Source organism: Gossypium arboreum, chromosome 13 (genome assembly GCF_025698485.1).
Source record: "Gossypium arboreum isolate Shixiya-1 chromosome 13, ASM2569848v2, whole genome shotgun sequence".
NCBI lineage: Eukaryota > Viridiplantae > Streptophyta > Magnoliopsida > Malvales > Malvaceae > Gossypium > Gossypium arboreum.
In genome coordinates, this window is record NC_069082.1 from 59,129,150 (window position 1) to 59,133,263 (window position 4,114).

The window sequence follows — 4,114 nt, forward strand, 5'->3', positions numbered from 1 at the left end:
TTTTATCGACTAATTGAATACTCATCGTAGTTTGTTTAGGTTTCCCAAGACCTAGTTGCTTAAACATTTGTAAGGCATGACATTGATAGTAGCCCCTAAATTAGCCAAAGCATTATTAACATCTAGGCTACCAATTAAACAGGGAATCGTAAAACTCCTTGGATCTTTTAATTTGTTGGCCAGCTTATTCTGTAGTATTGCTGAGTAAACACCATTTAGCTCCACATGCGATGCCTCATCCAACTTCTGCCTATTTGTTAAAAGCTCCTTTAAGAATTTAACTGCGTTTGGCATCTGCGAAAGAGCTTCAATAAACGGTAAGTTAATACGTAACTTCTTTAATAATTTAAGGAATTTACTGAATTGTTCGTCTGTGCGGTCTTTCCTTATCACGTTGGGTTATGGAACACGAGGTTTGTACTCTTCACTTACCGGTTTCTAGTCATTGTGGTCCACCTCACCTTTACCTTTACTTACCACAGTTTCTTGCCTTAGTTCTGGTTCAGGTGCAACTAACCCTTCCTCATCTTGAATGGTATTTGCATTGAGTTGCTCCCTTGGGTTAGATTCAGTGTTACTCAGTAGGCTACCTTGTGGTCATTTAGATATCAATTTAGTGAGCTGACCTATCTAAGTTTTGAGCCCTTGGATCGACGCTTGTTGATTTTTAAGTGCTGTCTCGGTATTCTAGAAATGAGTTTATGACACGAGATAAATTTTGTTAGCATTTCCTCAAGGTTCGGCTTTTTCTCTTACTGGTAAGGTTGTTGTTGGAAGCTTGAAGGTGGTGGTGGTCTCTAATTCCCTTGGCCTCCCCATGAAAAATTTGGGTGGTTCCTCCATCCTACATTGTAAGTATTACTATAAGGATTATTTTGAGATCGAGGATTATTACCCATGTAGTTTAGCTGCTCATTTTCCATGTTGCGGCCATAGGGTGGGTATTCTGAATTGCTGGATCAACCTCCATTTGCTTCACAGTGCATTACTGGGTGAACCTGTGAAGAACCAAGAAAACCGTCAATTTTTCTATTCAAAATTTCTACCTGATTAGAGAGCATGGTGACCGAATCGACGTTAAAAACGCTGACTGTTTTTATTGGTTTTGTCCTTATGACTTGCCACTGATAATTATTCGGTGACATCTTTTCTATAAATTCATAAGCATCCTTAGGTGTCTTATTATTGATAGTTCCACCAGTGGCTGCATCAATCATCTGTCGAGTCTAAGGATCCAGGCCATTGTGAAATGTTTGAACTTGTAGCCAAAGGGGTAACCCATGGTGAGGGCACCTTCTCAACAGATCCTTGTATCTCTCTCATGCATCGTAGAGTGTTTCTAAATCCATCTGCATAAAAAGAGGAGATATCATTACGTAATTTGGCTATTTTAGCCGGCAGAAAATATTTTAATAAAAACTTTTCAGTCATCTGTTCCCAAGTAGTGATTGACCCTCGTGGTAACGAGTTCAACCACTGTTTAGCCTTATTCCTCAATGAAAAGGGAAACAACCGAAGGCGAATGGCATCATTAGAAATGCCATTAATTTTAAAAGTGTCGTAAAACTCTAAGAAATTCGCCAAGTGAGCGTTGGGATCCTCATCTTGCAAACCATCAAACTGAACAAACTGTTGGATAATTTGAATGGTGTTAGGTTTTAGTTCAAAATTATTTGCGGCAACAGCAAGCCTAACTATGCTCGATTCAGTTCCTGTTAAAGAAGATTTAGCATAATCATACATAGTACGTGGAGCAAAATTCTGATTAGCAACAATCGCAGGAGGTAGTGGATTTTCTTGGTTTTCAGCCATCTCCTCGGTTGTGGTTGAAATATCATTCTCTTGCTCTTCCTCTGTGTATCTTAAGCTTCACCTTATTTCTCTTCAATTTATGTGAACTGTACGATCAATCTCATTATCAAACAGTAATGGTCCCGACAAGTTTCTTCTAGTCATACACTATAAAAACTTGCTAGGAGCGAATAAAAGAAAAGAAATTAGAAAATAAAATAAAAATTTAAAGTGAAAATAAAGTAAGATGGCTAAAGTAATAAAAATTGAGTGTTCCTAATATCTTAGTTCCCCGGAAACGGTGCCAAAAAATTGATATGTAATATTCGCGACAAGTTTTAAAAATTTATAATTAATCATTCTTTAAACTAACTATTATCACGATGAAGGCAAGTGTACCTATCGAACAGAAGTATATCTTTAGCAAGACCGGATTGTCGAACCTAAAGGAACCAATAGTACTAGTAATTACTTCCTTTTTATTATCTAGCCTTAAAATTAAGGGCTTTGTTTATCTAAACTACTTAACTAAACTAAGGGTGGACAGAGAGAAAATTGGGAAAAATCTTTTGGGAAAACTCAATTGATTAAGACAATACCCAAGGAAAAATCTACCTAGACTTCACTTGTTATTTGACTCTAAATCAGATGATTTATTCATTTGACATGATCTGTAAAAATCCTTAAGTTATATTATTATCTCTCTCGAGACTAATAACGTCTAACCCTAGGTTGATTAATTGAAATCTCTTTCTAATTAACACCTAGTGTTGCATTAACTCGATCTGTGGATCTGTAACACCCCAAACCCGGCCTAGACGTTATGGCCGGATCTGACGTGCCACATTGGAGTTGAAAACCCACGTTCCGTTTTAGTGTTTCAAAAACATATATTTTGTTGAGTTAACCAAGTGTATGGAAGCTGGGCACCAGGTAGGTATCCGAGACAGAGGAGGTGAGCCATGAAGGCTGCTTAAGTACCAAGCTCTTTGATTGGATCCAATCCTAGACATGCCCACAACCATAGCCACACTTTGTTATATCGAGTTTAAATTTGTTTAAGTGAACGTCTTTGATAAATCAATTAATCCTGGCGTTGAGATATTTTTAAAAACAATTATCATTTTGAAAACACGTCCTAAGTCTAGCCCAAATGAATAATTATCAACCAATTTTAAAGTTATTAAGAATAAAATAATCTCGAGAAGAAATAAAAGAAAAGTTAAAATGGCCTTATTACAACCCAAAATAAATAATAATTAAAGGAAGTTAAATGAAAACCAACGCTTATTTAAAGGTCCAAAAGCGATCACCGTGGCTACTCTGAATCCTCCTCCCAAGTCCCCATATTAAGGCTCACTGTAAGGTTAAGGAAAGGGGTGAGTTTGGAAACTCGGTGTGCAACAAGCCCTTTCGAGCCCAAAACAATAAGCACTGTTGGGTCTAAGCCCAAATCCAATCTCAAACATATCTTGGGCCATAGCCCTTTTCATATTTCATATTTCATAACAACGCCCGAAGCCTTTTCAAATTTCATATTCTTGGGCGAAGCCTTTACTGTGGCGGTATGGCCCATAGGCCCATTTCAATATCACATATAATGTCAATGAAAGAATGCAAACCCATCTGGGAGACTACTCAACCCACCATCCGCTACTCTCCACCCGTACCAACCAACACACCATGTGGGATTAACTCGACCCACCCCGCCATAACTCTCCTTTGGCGGCTTTTTTGTTTTATCATATAACCGGAGGCCTAGTCTCTTTTAATAAGCGGGGCAAAAGCCCTTTTTATAATGGGGCATAAGCCCTTTAATAAGCGGGGCATAAGCCCTTTTGATAAGCGGGGCATAAGCCCTTTTGATAAGCAGGGCATAAGCCCTTTTGATAAGCAGGGCATAAGCCATTTTCACTTCCTCCATCCATATAAAAACCCAACCCAATGCGATTATGATTACATCATGTGCATATCATACATATCATGTGCATATCATACATGTCATGTGCATCTCATACATACCATATTTATCAAAATCCCATGTATTAAAATCATACATAAACCCTAGGGGTATAATGGTCATTTTACCTAGGGGCAAAACGGTCATTTTCATGGTATAAGGGTAATCTCATAATTTTACCAAAATTAGGGTTTCCATGTTCATTAACGATTACTAACAATCCATGGGTGCAAGCAGTGATTCGGCCCATTTTAGCGAAATCGAGTTATTGGGCCTAAAACCCTAATGGGCCCTACTTAGCCAATTTCGTCATCTAGACCCATTTAGCCTATATTCCATAACGGTTTTAACGGTCTTATCATG

The 4,114-nt window shown here is 38.0% G+C and overlaps 1 non-coding gene across 1 annotated transcript; it reads left to right on the plus strand.

Annotated features, from left to right (window-relative positions):
- The first annotated feature begins 1,275 nt into the window (after positions 1–1,275).
- Positions 1,276–1,383, plus strand: LOC128287121 (small nucleolar RNA R71). The gene has a single exon (XR_008277818.1). It is a non-coding gene; the product is annotated as a small nucleolar RNA R71 (small nucleolar RNA).
- The last annotated feature ends 2,731 nt before the right edge of the window (positions 1,384–4,114 follow it).